The sequence below is a fragment of the Mustela lutreola genome, chromosome 5 (genome assembly GCF_030435805.1).
Source record: "Mustela lutreola isolate mMusLut2 chromosome 5, mMusLut2.pri, whole genome shotgun sequence".
NCBI lineage: Eukaryota > Metazoa > Chordata > Mammalia > Carnivora > Mustelidae > Mustela > Mustela lutreola.
Window position 1 is genome coordinate 153,296,700 of NC_081294.1, and position 18,592 is coordinate 153,315,291.

General features: G+C 44.0%; 1 long non-coding RNA gene across 1 annotated transcript; it reads left to right on the top strand.

Moving 5' to 3' along the window:
* Nucleotides 1-14,658: 14,658 nt before the first annotated feature.
* LOC131832684 (uncharacterized) lies at nucleotides 14,659-18,221 on the top strand. The gene is made up of 2 exons (XR_009354137.1): nucleotides 14,659-14,741; nucleotides 15,443-18,221. It is a non-coding gene; the product is annotated as an uncharacterized LOC131832684 (long non-coding RNA).
* Nucleotides 18,222-18,592: the final 371 nt, after the last annotated feature.

Consider the following 18,592-nt stretch of genomic DNA (forward strand, 5'->3'; position numbering starts at 1 on the left):
ATCATATGCTAAAACATAAGGAATAAAGCAGAGGACCACAGGGGAAGGGAAGGAAAACTGAATGGGAAGTAATAGAGAAGGGGACACACCATGAGAGACTCTGGTTGCCAGGAAACAAACTGAGAGTTTCAGAGGGGAGGGGGAAAGGGATGGGGTAGCCAGGTGATGGGTATTAAGGAGGGCACGTATTGTAATGAGCACTTACTGTTATACACAACTAATGAATCGTTGAACACTACAACAAAAACTGATGATGTCCATATGTTGGCTAACTGAACTTAAAAAAAAAACAAAAATCCCTTCTGGAGTTCCAAAAAAGAAATAACGGGTTTGCTAATATCTCATTACCCCCTCCCCTCACCCCACTCAGTCCAAAGCCTGCCCCCGCCATCCCGAGGCTTCCTCATTACATAACTTCCTTTGTTGTTCTCCAAAAAGCTCAGACTGAAAGTCCTGTGCCTGTCAGCCAGCACGCACCCACTGTTGTAATTTTGTCACACGAACAGTAAAGCACACACACACATTGAGAGAGTGGGAGAAGTAAGTTGCTCTCTCTTTAGCTGGGCCTGGCAGGGCAGCAGGGGGCAGTATGTATGGAGCAGCAAGGACTGCCCATAACTGCCCAACCAGCAGTCTCCCAGGGCAATGGGCATCTCTGGGGTCATTTGGAGAGCATCAGCATTGGGCACTCCCACCTCAGAAGACTTCCTCTGCAGTAGAGTTAGCCAGCACCCTCTCATAACACGCAGAACAGCATAGAATGAGGACTGGTTGTAAAGAAGCCACCAGCCGAATGCAGGCCCTGTGAGAACAGTTTCCACACGAGTCCTTTCCATTTGGAGGAAGGAAGTGGATGAACTCTGGATAGTATGCCTGGATGATGCTTTTTCACAGAACCAGCTCAAACTTACATTTGGACAGAGACTGAATTATAGAAAGAGGTTGTAATAAAGGGGGGCAAAAAAAAAAAAGGTTAGGCTGTTCTTAAAGATGGTGCTTCCCACCAATGGGCCCCAAACCTGTGCTTCCTACCCCAGCTCTGAGTGGGCTCCACTGTGTCATTGACATTACCACTGAGCCATTCTCATACTCCTAGAATAAATTCCACTTAGTCATGGTGCATTATTTTTACAATATTCTTCTCTGTACACTCATATTTAACATCAGTGTTTCTTCTATAGTCATTAGTGCGGTAGGATGTAATTTCCCTTCATTTTTCTCTCTCACTAGCCCCACCCCCAGTGTTATTCTCATTTGGTTTGGAATAAAGGTTCTGTGGCTGGGATTCCTACTGGTCTCAGCTGGTGGAGTGAGGGAGTGACTCTTGACCTCAGGGTGGTGAGTTTGAGCCCCATGTTGAGTGTGGAGAGTACTTAAAAAAATAAAATCTTTAAAAAAAAAAAAAAAAAAGGAAAGAAAGTGCAACTAACTTAGAACAAGTAAGAAAACTTTCCATCATCTCTGCTAAGAACTTTTCTTATGGGCCACAGGACTGTTGTTTTGCTAGAATTAACTCAGAACCATCTGGACAAGGGTTTTGGGGACAACAGATGCATAACTATTGTACAAATGTGTACTGATAGTGTCTGTTCAGTACCTGAATAGACCAGAATGAACAAATCAATTTGGGTCATTTACATTTTCCTGGAAAATTATTCCTTTCATCTCTGTTTTCATATCTATTGGTTCAAACTCTGTGGGATAATCTTGTGATGTTTAAACCTCTATACCTGGTGTTTCTGATATTAATGTGTTCCTCCTTTTTTCCTCCCCTCTTTCTTCCTTTGGAAGTCTTGCTAAAAAACTTATTTTATTGACATTTTGAAAGAAAAAGCTATCGTTTTCATTGAGCTTATTTCTTTGATAGCTGTTTTTATCTTTTGGATTTTTTTTTCTTTTTTTACTTTTAGGGAAGGTCATTTTATTATCCTTGTCCTGCCTGGCATTTTGATTGATCTGCCTGTGACCTTATTTATTCTGGAACTCTTGCTTTCTAATAAGTACATGTGAGAATAGTCACTATTCTCTGTGTATCACCCGACCCACATCCTACAGATAGTTTATTCATTTTTGTTTATTATTGGGTAGTCTGTAATTTTAGTTTTGTTTTCCTCTTTTCTTTCAAAACTTTATCAGCCATCAGAAATGATGAGTACCCAACTTTTGCATTGACATGGAGGGGACTGGAAGAGATTATGCTGAGTGAAATAAGTCAAGCAGAGAGAGTCAATTATCATATGGTTTCACTTATGTGTGGTACATAATAGGGAACAGCATGGAGTACATTAGGAGAAGGAACAGAAGAATGAAGGGGGAGAAATTGGGGTGGGAGAGGAACCATGAGAGACAGTGGACTCCAAGAAACAAATTGAGGGTTTAGGGGGTGGGAGGATAGGTTACTCCGGTGATGGGTATTAAGGAGGGAAACGACTGCATGGAGCACTGGATGTTATGCGTAATGAATCGCAGAACACTACATCAAAAACTAATGATGTATTGTATGGTGACTAATATAACACAATAAGAACAAAGATTTTATTGATTTGAAAGAGAGAGAGTGGAGGGGGGGACAAGCAGACTCACTGCTGAGTGGGGAGCCTGAAGCAGGGCTCGATCCCAGAACCCTGAGATCATGCCCTGAGCTGAAACTGTAAGAGTCAGTTTAACTGACTGAGCCACCCAGGTGCCCCTGATTTCCTGTTTAATGCATGAATTATTCAGAAGAATACTTTTGATTGTCCCCCCTTTGTTTACACACTTTCTCTGTGATCTTGTTTTAGATATTCCTCTAAAGTTACTACATACAGTGTATGTAGAACAGTGTCAAGCATATAGTTAATAAGCGTATGCTGTTTTCATCATTATTATATTTTAAGAAACATAAGATTTTTTCTGCCACAAGATAAAGTCTCCATCTTTTTTTTATGAGTTTATTTATTTGTTTGTCAGAGAGAGCGCACAACAGGCAGAGTGGCAGGCAGAGGCAGAGAGAGAAGCAGGCTCCCTGCTGAGCAAGGAGCCAGATGCGGGGCTCAATCCCAAGACCCTGGGATCATGACCTGAGCTAAAGGCAGCAGGTTAATCGACTGAGCCACCCAGGTGTCCCAAAGTCTCCATCTTTTAATTAGAGAACTTAAGTCACATTTATTGTGGTTACTGATTTTCTTGGACTTATTCTCCCTTCATTTTATGTTCCTATGAAACATGCTTCCTTCTTATTTTCATTCCTAAGTGGGTCATGGAGTTCTTTCTTCCTGCCTCTTCTAGTGGTTTGAAAGCTCTATAACCTATTTTTTTTTTAACCTGTAAGTCCCCTTAACAATTTATAATCTCTATCTATATATATAATTAGAGAGATATAGATATATATATTAAATATTTTATTTATTTATTTGACAGAGAGAGATCACAGGTAGGCAGAGAGGCAGGCAGAGAGAGAGAGGGGAAGCAGGCCCCGCTCCGAGCAGAGAGCCCGACCCTGGGCTCCATCCCAGGACCCTGAGATCACGACCCGAGCTGAAGGTAGAGGCTCAAACCCACTGAGCCACCCAGGTGCCCCTATATATATATTTTTCTCAATATCTAGAAGTGCTGGTCAACTTCTGAATGAGACAAAATATTGAGCTTGCCTTTATTTCTGCTCTTCCTCCAAGACTTGATTGAAGCCACCTGAAAGTTTTGTTTCAGATGCTCTTACTGTAAGGGCCTATTCAGCCAGAGCAGCCCCACTCCGGTTGAACTGCCATTTTGTTGTAAAACTTATATTGACTCTGCCTCTCCCCCCCAGGGGAACTTACTTAAAAACAAGTCCCGGAAACCAGTCCAAGGTAACAAAGCCCAAGTACAAGGGTGGGTCAGGCTAGGTGGAGGTATTCAGTCAGTGGGGGCGCATACTGTCTCCTAGCTACCAAGGAGTATGGGCCCCACCCTTTGGGTACCTATGGGTGCCAATTCTGAACAAGGTGAGAGGCTGGTTCAAATGTCTACTAGGGTAAATTGTAATTCAACTGGTCACCTAGCATGACTGTGCAGCTTTCTCTGAGTGTTACAATTTCATTGGCCACCTGTGTGTGGCCAGGCCCAACCACATGGCCTTTGCTCTATAAAAGTTAGTCTGGACAGCAGGGAGGGGTCATCCTCTCTGTAAGCCCCTGCCCCGACCGGTCCGTTTGACGGTCGGTTTGATTCTTGATGCTTGGTGTGAAATCAAGCTTTGCTTGACTTTTTCTTTGTATCAGTCTCGCTCCTTTAATCACGGACCCATTATTGGGGGACCCATTATTGGGTTACCCATTTTGGGGGGGCCCAACACTTACATACAACTTTCCTTCCATTTTAGGAACTATTTTCTAGGAGTTACATTAAAAATCACAGGTGCATTAGCAGCAGGTTACAGGCACAATCACCATTGGGGAAATTTTGTTGCTCATCTCTGTTTCTTGTGTCACATGTCTCGTCCATCTTTCCTTGGGTTTATTTTGCTTGAAAAATCCTCCAGTATTTTATTTCAATACATTTCTTTTGGAAATGTCATTTCTCTGACTCTCTTCTTCTTTGAAGATTTTCTTTTACTTTCTTAATCAGAAGATGATTGTTTAAAAATGTGGGTGTGACCATGGGAGGAAAGAGGATCGTGACAGAGTCGAGTGGGAAGGTACAGGGTGGGATGAAAGAGATGATTCTGATCCCTCAGAGCCAGCAAGTCGCGATGCAAAAACACAGTAGTTTAGACATGTGAGAGATAAGTGAGATAGTCACTTAGGTCAAGGAGTTTTTACAGAGAGCCAAGAGGCCACTAGAGGGCACCAAGGAGTCGGGCTTTATGCACATTCTGGCAAGATGAAACCAAACAATTTGAACTGCTCTAAACTGCAAATATTCCTAGGACTCTACCCAAACACCTGCAACTTGCTACAGTAAGAGACTTTGTTTAGTGATAACCTTAGCCTTAACAGTCAACTATATGCAGCCAACCTTAGTTTTCCACTGCCAACCTCAACCAAAAGTCTTTGGAAACAACCCATACAAACATTTCTCTCTTTTTAAAAAATTTTTATTTATGTTTTTAATTTCTTTTCAGTGTTCCAGAATTCACTGTTTATGCACTACACCCAGTGTTCCATGCAATCGGTACCCCCCTTAATACCCACCCAGGCTCACCCAAAACACTCCCCTGGCCCTCCCCTCCAAAACCCTCAGTTTGTTTCTCAGAGTCCATATACAAACATTTCATTTTGTCTTTTGAAAACCCTTGACTTCTGCTTGCTAGAGGAACAAAATTTGCTCCCAAGTCTAGACTTCCCAAATTGTAACTCTGAGACCTCAGATAAATGCTTTTGTTTTATTTCAGCTCTTCCTTTTTTTCTCATTTAACCGACACAAGGACAAAAAAATCAAAATCAGTGAAATAAGTCAAGCAGAGAGAGTCAATTATCATATGGTTTCACTTATTTGTGGAGCATAACAAATAGCATGGAGGAGAAGGGGAGTTAGATAGGAAAAGGGAGTTGGGGGAAATTGGAAGGGGAGGTGAACCAGTGAACCATGAGAGACTATGGACTCTGAAAAACAACCTGAGGGGTTTGAAGTAGCGGGGCGGGGGCGGGGGGGGGTGGTTGGGGGAACCAGGTGGTGGGTATTATCGAGAGCACAGATTGCATGGAGCACTGGGTGTGGTGCAAAAACAATGAATACTGTTATGCTGAAAATAAATTTTTTAAAAAAGCCACAGAGTTCTCTCTCTGGGCAAAAAGATTAGTAGGGGTAGGAGAAAGAGTTTAAGGGACAGTTGCTTTTTATTACAATGATTGTGTCCCATTTCACTCTTCAAACAGGAGCAGGCATTACTTTCATTATAATAAGTCTTTCTAAATACCAGGAAAAATACAAAGGAGCTTCTTAGTTCCAACCAGATCTGGTATGTGAAGTCAGATTTTATATGTGACTGACTTAGCTAGTGGCCCCAGCTGCATAACTTTGAAGGTTTGTCTTCACTCCTGATTTACTGATTGGAAATTTATTGGTGAGGCTGACCCCTGATTCAGTGCTAGGAAAAACAGGGGGGAAAAAAAGGTCTGTAGAAGCCAGGAAGGGCAGATTTTTGGACTCTTAAGATTCTGAGTATATTCTAGAAGCTAAATTGGAATCCCAGGCAAACAGAGGCTGGGATAAAGTCCTAGATGTCCTTGTTCGTAAGACAGAAAGCCTGTGTTAAAGGCAAGCTTCTTTGTTTGATAGATACCATTGCGACCATGGCAGCTTTTTGGTCCATTGAAATCCCTCCTTCCCAAACCCTCACTAACTATATGCTTCTTTGCTATGGCGTTCGTTCTGTTTATTTTCTTTCCTCTTGGAAACGTAATGTTACTGCAAGTAATTTGTCATTTCAAGGGCTTCTTTGGGAAACTTAATATCTTCCAAACCGTCTCCTCTAAGATGTATCCTCTCCCATCCCCTTCATGCCTCCGTCCTTTTACCTCCTCCAATCCTCCCCTCAGCTCCCTTAGACCTTTTGATATGTCAGCTTTCATACCCCTACCTCCTGAATTCTTCTGCTCACCCCTGTCAGACCCTTCCCTGTCCATTCTAGACCCTCAACTCCTTGTAGTCACTCAAAATCCACGCTCCCCCATCAGGGGTCTCAAGGACCCAGGGAACCCTAAAGCAACCACTTGAGGTTGAAAGCAAAAAAAAAACTAACTGGAGATAGACTAGTTGTTTTGCTCACTCATATGGGCTTTGGAGACACCCAACTATTCAATGTCTCCTCAGTCCCTCAGCCCAGATTTAGTCCACAGCTTCCGTAAGATTACATACTGGGGCAAAGGCAATCATAAAAGTTGCCTCCCACAAAAGTGAAGAGTTTAACCCCCATATTGAGCCTGTAACCATAACTTCTTCCATCTAGCAGAAACACAATTCTGATGAAAATGTAAAGAAGGGCAGTGGCAAGGACCAAGGCTTATACATTCTAGTGAGTTTTGTATTCTGTGTTTATGCCTGACTCGTGGTTAAAATTTTGGCATGAAAACCATAAAATCTCTGCTTGTGTCTGTCTATATGTATATTACATGTATGTGATATTTTCCCTCCAGATGGTGTTACCAAATTAATTTAGATAAAAAGTAAGTGCTTATATAAATTAAAAAATCCTAAAATTTCTGAGATTATGGAAATATTTTTCAAATTCACTTTATTTGAGTAAATCTTGGATAAACACAATTATTTTGATACTGTAAATTTTACTAAAAAACAGCCATGTCTTCCTAATTGTTAGCATTAAATAAAATACAGGCATGCATTCTTATTCTACTTAAACTTACTAATCAAATAAGCAAATATTATATTTGTTAGATGTGTAAGACTATAAAAATTATAAATTTTCATGTAATCAAGTAATGTCATTCTAACAAACTTTATTTCAACAATAATTTTTTATTATATGTCTACTTAAATGAAGTTTCCTAAATCTTTTATTATTATTATTTTTTTATTATTTATTTTATCTTACACTTTATAAGATAAAATGTTATATTAGTTTCAGGTGTACAGCATAGTGACTTGACAATTCTATACACTGTGTTTAGCATAATAACTTCTAGGTATATTCATGTTGTCGCCAATGGCAAGATTGCATTCTTTTTTATGGCTGGGTAATATTTGTGTGTGTGTGTGTGTGTGTGTGTGTGTGTTCTTCTTTATTCATCTACTGATGGACATTTAGGTTGCTTCCATATTTTGGCTGTTATTAATAATGCAGTGATGAACATAGGAGTACATGCATCTTTTTGAATTAGTGTTTTCATTTTCTTTGGGTAAATACCCAGTAGTGGAATTATTGGATCATATGTAGTTCTATTTCTAATTTCAGGGGGAACTTCTATATCTTTTCCACAGTGGCATCACCAATTTACATCTCCACCAAGGCACGAGGGTTCCTTTTTCTCCACATCCTCACCAACACTTACTCATTCTTATCTTTTTGACACTAGCCCTTCTGACTTGTGTAAGGTAATATTTCATTGTGATTATGATTTGTACTTCCCTGATGATGTGATGTTGACCAACTTTTTGTGTGTCTGTTGGCCATCTGTACTTCTTCTTTGGAAAAAATGTCTATTCCGGTCCTCTGCCCATTTTTAAATCAGTTTATTTGTCTGTTTTTTGGAGTTGCATAAGTTCTTTGTATGTTTGGGGCATTATCCCTCATTGGATATCTGCTTTGAAAATATTTTCTCCCATTTTTTTGTTTTGCTGATGGTTTCCTTCACTGTGCAAAAGGCTTTATCTTGGTGAAGTCCTAATAGTCTGTGTTGGGTTATGTTTCTGTTGCTTGAAGACACATATCTAGAAAAGCATTGCTAAGGGTGATATCCAAGGAATTACTGCTTGTGATTTCTTTTAGGAGTTTTGTGGTTTCAGGTCTCATATTTAGGTCTTTAACCCATTTTTGAGTTTATTTATGTGACTCGTGAAAGAAAGTGACCCAGTTTTTAAAAAAGAAAAGAAAGTGGCCCAGTTTCATCCTTGTACGTAGCTGTTGAGTTTTCCCAACACCATTTATTGAAGAGACCATTGTATATTCTTGCCTCCTTTGTTGTAGATTAACTGGCCATATAAGCATGGGTTTACTTTTGGGATCTCAATTCTATTCTACTGATCTATATGTCTATTTTATGCCAATACCATAATGTTTTGATTACTATAGTTTTGTAGTATGTCTTGTGATAATCTGTAGTTTTGCTCTTCTTTCTCAAGATTCCTTAGGATACATCTCAATAAACAAGTAGGCACTGACATATAAAATATAATACCACTTACAACTGCTTGAGAAAAGAGAAATGCTGTGCTGTCAGTCTCCCCAAACATCTACTATATACCGTGCACATAGCTGAATACTTTTTTTTTTTGACAGACAGAGATCACAAGTAGGCAGAGAGGCAGGTAGAAAGAGAGAGAGGAGGAAGCGGAGCGGACAGCCCAATGCGGGGCTCGATCCCAGGACCCTGGGATCATGACCTGAGCCGAAGACAGAGGCTTTAACCCACTGAGCCACCCAGGTGCCCCATAGCTGAATACTTTTAACATTCTTGAAGTATCACTGTTAGAGTGATGGAGAGCATTTTGGTGTTTCCCAGTCTTTAGGGATGGGAGGGTCAGGGAGGGAGGTGGTTGTAGCTATGAAAGGGCAATAGAAGGAATCCTTGTGATCACAGACCTCTTCTCTTCTCTGTCTGTATCTGTGTTAACAGCCCAGTTATGATATTGTACTAGAGCTTTGCAAGATGTTACCACTGGGTTGATACTGCTATATTACATTTTACAACTATATGTGAATCCCCAATCACATCAAAATAAAAGATTGTTTAGTACACATTTTCTAAAAATACATACACGTGTAATTTTTTTGTTACATGTTCCCATCTTTAGTTCTGTCATCACCTTGAGGGTCTTGAGAATGCCTGGGGATCATAGCAACACGCTGTTTCAGAAATGGGTATCAGAAATGGAATAGGAGTCTTGACCTTGGCTGCAAGTTTGTGCTCACACTTTTCACAGGATGTTTGGATGGATTGCCCTTGGGGTATGAGTGAAAGCAAGGAGTTCATGTTCGGTGCCCAAGCAACTGGTTCAGCAGTAGTACTGTTTACTGAACACCAAGGGAAAACAAATGGGTAAATATCCAACATGATGTCAGGTGTTGATATGTGCTAAAGAGACAGTACAGCAGAGTCCCAGGCTGGATTGTTGCAGGGCGGGAACGGGGAGGTGATTTTAGGTAAGACGCCCAAGGGGGTAAAGAGGCACTACTAGGTGCCCTAAGCAAAAGAGGTTTCTATGGGGGGAAAAATTGGGAAATAGTTAAATAAAATTACAGTTACTGCAGGATTCTCAAAGCCAATGAGTAGTCTAATGGCACTTAGAGGCCATGCTCCTGAGGTTGTCTGTCCCTTCTGGGAGCAGGAAGGCTGGTATAGACTGAGGAATGCTGCTGTTGTGAGACTGGAGACTGAAGGGACTCCATTTTTAGAAAGGCTCCCTCTCCGCTGTTTCTATGCTAGACCCCATTTACTCATGTTCTGTATGTCACCTTGCATCTGAATGAAACCCAAGAAGCTATGTTCTTACTCCAAAGGGAACAGAAGAAAGTTAAGTCATTCTCTGAGTTCATTCTAGGCCCCCAAGCCCCTGATAATATCTAAGAACTGGATCCCAAACACGTTCTAGGACTCTAATTTCTGATAGACCTCAGCTGACAATGGCATCAATACCCAGGACCTTCAGTGATTAATGAGTGATTAATAAATATCAATGATTCATAAATAACACCTGTTGTTTATCTCTCATTTGCCCTTGACCAGCACCTACCCTGGATTCCTGAACAAACATGTACCCTAGACCCCTTTCCAATATAAACTCCTAGCCCCAAGCAACACAGAGACTCACTCTCCTTTCCTTTCCAAGTCTCCCAAACAATCCACCTGCTATATTCTATTTAATAATAATCATTAGTAATAATATTAATATTAATGATAATTTATTAATATTTAATTATTAGTGACTCTTTTAATGAACTGAACTAATTAACTAAAATGATGATTATTTAGTAATAATAATTAATAATTTCTGCTTTCACTTCCTCCTGGCTCAAGTTTGATGTCTACCCTGAGCAAAGCCAAGGACCCTCTTTGCTGGTCCTGTGTATCCCACGCTGGGTCCTATGTCTGCTGTTCTAAGGTCCCTGCACCAGGGGCATGGTACTTGGCTCTGGGAAGCCCTGCGGCCCCTCAAGCCATTCACCACCTCTCAGTGGGTGTTTCTCCCTGCTGCAGAGATGTGGCACCCTTGGCCAGCTGGAACCCTGAGTGTGATGAAGGAAATATTCAAGTTTTAATGTTTGTGGGTCCTGCTCCTGGTCTCCCAAGGAAGTTACACTTTTACCAAGGTCAGAATGTCTTCACCACACTTCAAAATAGGGGCTCTATTTCTGCCCTGAGCACATACTGTACATCTGCTTTGTTAGCCAATGACCTAAAAGAAACATTTCAAGCTAAAGATAAGAGTAAAAATCTCCCTACAGTTCTGTTCCCATACCTTCAAAGCCTGCAACCTTGCACCTGCTAAAAAGCAAAAACAAAGTGTGTATTTTTCTGAAATGTCCTTCATCATGATGAATCGTAACGCTTGATGTAACAGAAAAAAAAACCATATATAACACAGGATTAAACATTCCTTCTCTGGAGCACTGTCTTCTTTGTGAAGTTTGTGTATCCCCGGGCTGCTGTCCTCACTTGGGCTTGTGATCTCATAAAACTCTCGCCCTTTCTCTAAAGAAATTCTAAAAGGTTTATTCCTTTTGCTTTGACGAGAGCACCTCCGGCTGTGGATTTGAAAGGGGCTCTGAGAGCAGAGGTCCAGAGGCCTGAGGGTGAAGGTGCAGAGTCTGTGTGTATCCACCAAATACTTTCATTTCTGTCTTCTCCTTTCCAAAATGTGACTGAGGCTTTTCTCATTAAACACACCCTCCGAAGCTCCCAGACTTAGGAAAGGCCTTCACCTTCTTCGTCCCAGCACCAAGTGACCTGAGCTGCGCAACCTCCCTAGCAGAGTGAGCAGGGATTGCTGTGACAAGGACCAAGGACCAAGGACCAACCCTAACCACACCTTCCCTCAGCTGCTTCTTAACCTTTTTTCTTTTAAGATTTTATTTGTTCATTTGACACAGAGAGGGAACACAAGCAAGGGGAGTGGGAGAGGGAGAAGCAGGCTTCCCACTGAGCAGGGAGCCCAATGTGGGGCTCCATCCCAGGACCCTGGGATCATGACCTGAGCCAAAGGCAGACACTTAATGCCTGAGGCATCCAGGCGCCCTGCTTCTTAACTTATAATTTGGAGATGTTTGAACATATACAAAGGAAAATATAGTGAACCCCGATGTTCCTACCCATCATTAGCTTCAAAAATCACCAATTCCAGGGACATCTGGGTGGCTCAGCTGGTTAAGCGTCTGCCTTCAGCTCGGGTCATGGTCTTGGGGTCCTGGGATCAAGTTCTGCATCGGGCTCCTCGCTCAGTGGGGAGTCTGCTTCTCCCTCTGCCTGCTGCTCCCCCTACTTGTACACTTTCCCTCTCAAATGAATAAATAGTCTTTTTTTTTTTTTTAAATCACCAATTCCTGGTCATCTCCTTTCATTTAAATCCCCATCTATCCCCTCAACCCTTCACATAATTCTGAAGCAAATTTCAGACATTATTTCACCCACAAATATTTCAGTGTATACCTCTAAAACTATAATCCTTTAGAGATATTATGTGAGAGTATGATAACCGTTATCTCTTTAAAAAAGTAATAGTACCAAAACAATGAATACTGTTATGCTAAAAATAAATAAAAAATAAATTAGGGGCGCCTGGGTGGCTCAGTGGGTTAAAGCCTCTGCCTTCGGCTCAGGTCATGATCCCAGCGTCCTGGGATCGAGCCCCACATCGGGCTCTCTGCTCAGCAGGGAGCCTGCTTCCTCCTCTCTCTCTCTGCTTACTTGTAATGTCTGTCAAATAAATAAATAAAATCTTTTTAAAAAATTTAAAAAAAGTAATAGTACCTACTTTCTGTCATCCAATATCAAATTATTCTAATTTCCCCAACTATCTTCCATAAACAACATATTTGGTCTGTGTTTAATCAGGATGCAAATACACTACGAATTTGTAACAAATTATAATTTGTGGATAAATCTCTTAAGTGCGTTGTAATCTGTTAGTTCTCTCTCCTTTTATTGTTCCTTGCAATTTTTTTGTGAAAGAAAATATAATTTTTCTGGTAGTCTGTATGTCACTGGCTGAATCACGTTTAACGTTTCTCTCTCCCCATATTTCCTGAAAATTGGCAACTGGGTCTGAGGCCTGATAAGATTCAGGGTGGGTTTTTGTTGTTGGTGGTCGTGGTTGGTTATTTTTTGTTATTTTACCTTGGTTTTTTTGTTTTTGTTTGCCCTACATCCCTCAGTTTACTAGCAGTGACAGGACATCCTGTTAGCTAGGAGGCGATGGGGGGTACTAAGATCAGAAGGCTGTCTGCGGGGGGGGGGGGGGGGACACAAAAACGGAGAAAGAATGTCTCTGTTTTGCAGAACAAGCAGCTCCCACCAAGGAGACCCATGGCCAGGTGTTCCAACGGATTCGCTCTTGCATGAGCCCCTCCGGCTCTTAATACTAAGATCTCCTATGGGCAAGTTCTTCTGCTCTTAAAAATAAGATCACCTATGGGCAAGGTCTTCTGGTGTTTTTTGAACACAGTGTATGCACTAGCCTGTTGACAAGCTGAGTTTGCACACGTGAAGCAAACTAAAAAAATACTTAGAAGTTCCCTAATGTATCAAACACCCCCAGCACACTGAATGAAAGCTTCCTGCACGAACCCCAATAGAAAACGGTGCTTTCGGGATTGTTTCCGTCTCCTTACTTGTTGCACGTAATTTAAAAAAAAAAAAAAAAGTTTTTGCTCAAACCAGGAGACTTGGGCTGGTCCATCGGCTGATGTCCACAAGCGGCGGACACTGTCTAGTTCGTGACCATCCTAACCTCATCCTTCCCTTCCCGATTACCGGGAAAGCCTTTGGAAAAGAAACTTCTGGCTCAGTATTTGGTCATACTCAGGATAAAGGTCGGATCTTTTTCTCCCCTCACGCACCAGTCTTCTAAATAACGACGTGGTTCGCCGACCCCAAAGGAGGTTCCGGGCGCTCTTTTTAGGGCGGTTGTGAGTTGGTAGATTTAAACGCACTAGATGTGTTTCAGTCCTTTGCACTTATCGCGCTCGCTGAAGCTCCAATAGGCTCGCCCAAAGGGAGCTCGGTCAGAGTCACCCCAATTCCTCTTGCCTGGACCAGGTGGGGTGTCAGGCTCATCCCCCAATCAGTCGTGGCTCCCGGAGACGCCGGCTCCTCTGTGTGCAACATGGGATTTACATGGTCGTCCAATTTACGGACCTCTCAGTTCTCCACCCCTGTTCCCGTTACCAGTCCTAACGGTGTCGCGGCCACCCTCCCTTCCGCGATTAACTCTAGGACACCCTCATCTAGAGCTCGGACCAGGAACCTAAGCTCTCCGGGTCAAAGGCGGCCGGAACCAGCGAGAGGCAGTCCGCCCGCCCTCCTAGAGCGGAACCGGAACTACGCCGGCGGAACTCGCGAGCGGCGCTCCGCTGCAGCCCCTTCGCCTTGGTTCCGGGTGTGCAAAAACTGGAAGGGAGACCATGGGTCGTCCGGGGCGCGAGCAGGGCCGCGGGGCTGCGGAGGAAGGACGCGTGCGTATTCCACGCAGGGCGCCTGCGCGCTCCGACCGTTGCGGGTCAGCGCAGGGGGCTGGGGCAGCGGCCGGGCACCCTGTCCGGGAGGGTGCCTCTGCCCCGCCTGCTCTGCGTCCCCCGGCTTGGCGTCCGCGGAGTCGCCCCTGCCGTGCGCGCCCCGCGGGGTCCTCTTCGGAGAACACTTTCCACGTGGCGGGTTGGCATTTTGATGTATCTTACCCGCGGGGAAGAGTTGTTTGGATGGGTAGGGAGGTAGCCTGTGCCGCCCCGACACCGGGCCCCTCGGCGTGGGGAGTATGTGCGCTGACCCCCGGGTCGGGGAAGGATCCCCGCCTGCCTGTGCGCCCAGGAGCGGGGCACGACTGTCCTCGCGGGGAGGCGTGCTTCTGCGTCAGGAGGGGTGACTTCTGTCCGGGACAGCGCTGGCACCGCGGTAAGTCTGCGCCGGCGGGCTTCCCTGAACGCCCGCCCCTTTCGTCCGCTTGTCCACGCGGCTCCTGGCAACATCCTTGAGGCCGAAGCCGTCCCTCCGCGGGTGCCGTGCCTGTGCTCCCGGGTCTGACGGCCTGCAGTCCCGCTTCCTCCCTGCGCATCCCCCTGTGTGCAGAACTTGAATACAGTTGTGTGCCATTGTCTCCTGCGGGTCTGCCCTTCGCGAGTTGACCTACACAGCTCCCAGCTCAGAGGGAGTCACGAAGGATTCCTCGACGGCTCACAGGCCGCATCCGCCCTGGAGACGGCTAGACAGCCCCCTGGTATCTGCAGAGTCTGGGTTGCGTTTCCGTGGAAAGCCTCTGTCTGCTCTCCCAGCACTTCTAGGTCTAGAGCTTTCACATTTCCTTGCGCATCTTTATCTTTGCATGAGTGGTGAGTCAGTATTGCCCCCCTGTGTTGGACAAAGTTCTTCAGAGAGAGAAACAACAGGGGAGAGACGGAGAGGTAAGACATTGGCTCATGCAATGATGGAGGCCAGGAAGTCCCAAGATGTGCAGCTCAGGTCAGCTCCCTTAAGACGCAGAAAAAGCCACCGTTTTAGTTACAATCCAAAGGGATGGGAAAAGGCCTAATTGGAAGGTCACCAGGCAGGAGGAATTCTCTTCCTTGCAGAAGTTCCAGCCTTTTTGTTCAATTCAGGCCTTCAACGAATTGGATGGATCCCACCCAAATCACGAAGGGTAATCTGCTCTACTCAGTCTGCCAGTTCAAATGTGAGTTTTGTGCAGAAACACCCTCGCGGACAGGTGAGTAATGTCTGACCAAGTATCTGGGCATTCTGTGGTCTAGTCAAGTGGACCCAAGCAGACCCCTGTGTGCTGCTTTATGCTTTATGCTTAGAGGAAGACAGGATGAGCTCTAGGCACATCTAGGTAGGATCTTTAAACAGGTGGAAGAGGTAACAGGCGATACCAGCCAGCTGTCTTCTGTGCTGGTTGTTGTTATTATTATTATTATTATTATCATTATTATTATTACTATAGTTTAAGAAAAAACATTCCTGAAGTCCACAGCAGACTTCTCACACACCTCAATGGCCCCAAATGGTCACCTGGCCTTTGCTTGCAAGGGGGGCAGGGCTTGGGGAAATTGAATATCAAGAAAATGGGAGTAAGAATCATTGTGTTTGGTCATCTTACAGTAATCGTGATTGGTTTGGGCTTATTGCTACCCCTTATAATCTGGGGGCTCCACTAGCTGAGAAGGGAGGGAGTGAGGCATACAACAGTAATAGACGTAGTTCTCAAACAGAAATCCCAGTCCAGCCCTCCCTCTCTGAAACTGTATCCTTGGCTTCTTTAGGACTTGGAATGTTTATAAACTCAATCACATTTGTATAGATAATTTCTTGGCTTGTAAAACTTGATTATTATGTTTATTATTATTATTAAACATGTACAAAACAAACACTTTATTTATTAAAACTTTATTATTATAATTATTAGGTTTGAACTTTAACAGTTTCATTCCCAGATGGCAGCTTTCTTTCTCCTGTTTCTATGTCTCTTGGGGTTGGGGGAGGGTGTCCTGCCATGGACCCTTTGTATGGTTGAATTGAAACTTCTCAGAGGGGAAGATGGGGGTCCTGGCACTGACTATTGGTCTCTGTGGCTCTGTTGATCTGCCCAGATCCCAGGGCAAACCACTCATTTCCAGAGCAGGTCCCTCTCCGTTGCAATCAAAAGACTCCCACCTTACCTTCCCACGCTGGTTCTGGCAAATGGCCTGAATATGCTCACGGGTAATGCCTGTGCTATCCTCCTCCCCTCTCATCCCATTTTCTGACCCAGTGCCCCACTCAGTGCCTTGTCTTAGACTGGACCAGGGGCCATTTCTGCACGATGTAGATGAGATGTTGCTGCTTTCATGATTCAGATCGTTTATGGTGCCCACACCCGAAGAATGAAGTCCCAGGACCTAAAATTTAAGATTTCTACCAAAAGATGGAGTCGAACTGCAATTCTTCCTGCCACCTCCCCCACAGTCTGATCTATCACCAAGTCCTGTCTGTGGAGCTCTTCCTTCAAAACACACACACGTGCACCCACATGATTTACCTCACCCTGGGTGTGATCACTGCCTGGCCTGCTCCAGTTACCAATCCCTCAAGGATAGTTGGTGCTAACTTTCTCTCCTGGGGAAGCTTTACTATCCACCCCTCCCAATTCCCCATGCTACCACTTTACTCTTGCACTTAGTACTGTATGTTGCAATCACATACACATCTCAAGCTAGAATACTAGGAGTTGTGGTCTGGGTTAGTTTTAGGACAGCTGCAATAATTAATGCTACTTGAACAAGAGAATGGCTGGTCCACGCCCATAACAGACCCTTTTCTAAATAATTTTTAAAGATTTTTTTTATTTATTTATTTGACAGACAGAGATCACAAGTAGGCAGAGAGGCAGGCAGAGAGAAAGGGAGAAGCAGGCTCCCTGCTGAGCAGAGAGCCTGATGCAGGGCTCGATCCGAGGACCCTGGGATCATGACCTGAGCTGAAGGCAGAGGCTTTAACCCACTGAGCCACCCAGGTGCCCCCTAAATAATAATTTTTAAAGATTTATTTTTAAATTTTAAAGATTTATTTATTTATTTGAGAGAGAAAGATACAGCAGGGGAGGGGCAGAGGGAGAGGGAATCTCCAGCAGACTCTCACCACTGACTGTGGAGCCTGACGTGTGGTTTGATCTCATGACCCTAAGATCACGACCTGAGCCAAAATCAAGAGTCCAATGCTCAACCGACTGAGTTACTCAGGTGCCCCTCTAAAGAATAATTTATGTGATAAAATGAGGTATTTCAAATCAATAGGGGATACAAACAACACGGCAATCAGCTCTTGGAAAGGGAAAGAAATTCGTATTTTAAATGAATTCTAGGAAGACTGCTGTGGTTTTGAAATATGTTCTCAAGTTCTTTTATAGACTTCCTTTCAAGCAATGGAGCTTAAGTCCCCTGTCCTTGAGGGTGGGGTGGACTTAGTGATTTGCTTCTAATGAAGAGCCTAGTGCAGCTGCAGAGACCAGAGCATGAAAAGCACCATGACTTCTGCCTCGCTCGCTCGCTCTCTCTGACCGTGGGCTGTCATGTCAGAGGGGCACTCTAGCAGGCCACTGAGAGGCCAGTGGTGAGGGGCTGAGGCTTCCTGAGAACAGCTACGTGAGGAGCCATCCTGGAAGCAGATTCTCCACCCCCAGGGGCACCCCCGAGGGGACGCAGCCCCAGCCAACAACTTGCCAACTGCGACTGTGCCATGAGAGAACTCAAGTCAGAACCATTCAGTTAAGATGCTCTCAACTCCCGACCCAAGGAAACTGAGATAATGAATGTGAGTGGCTTTAACCCACTGAGTTTTGAGAAGTAGTATGTCACACAGCAACACACAAAGAATAAACCACAAAATATTTTTGAAAAAGAAGATACAACATAAGTGGGCATTGGAGGGAAAGGAACCCTCTGCAGTCTAATGAGAGATTCTAATAAGAGGTCTGCATGGCCACAGGGCCTCCCTCCTTCCCCTTTTTGTGATTCCCTGACTGTGACAAGATTATTAGTGTTCGCCAAATATCCATGAGGTCCTCCACTTCCCAGCCTCCTTTGCGGTTAGAAGGGAGCCTTGTGACTTGATTCTGGTGCAAGAGACGTGGGGCTCAGGGATAGAAGGCACCTCGGCCTGTCCCTTAAAAACATCCCATAGGCCCTTCCAGCTTCCTGTCCCCCTACAGTGGACACACTGAAGTTCACATATTCCAGATGTTATGGCTGCAAGGTGGAGAAGGACAGTCTGGT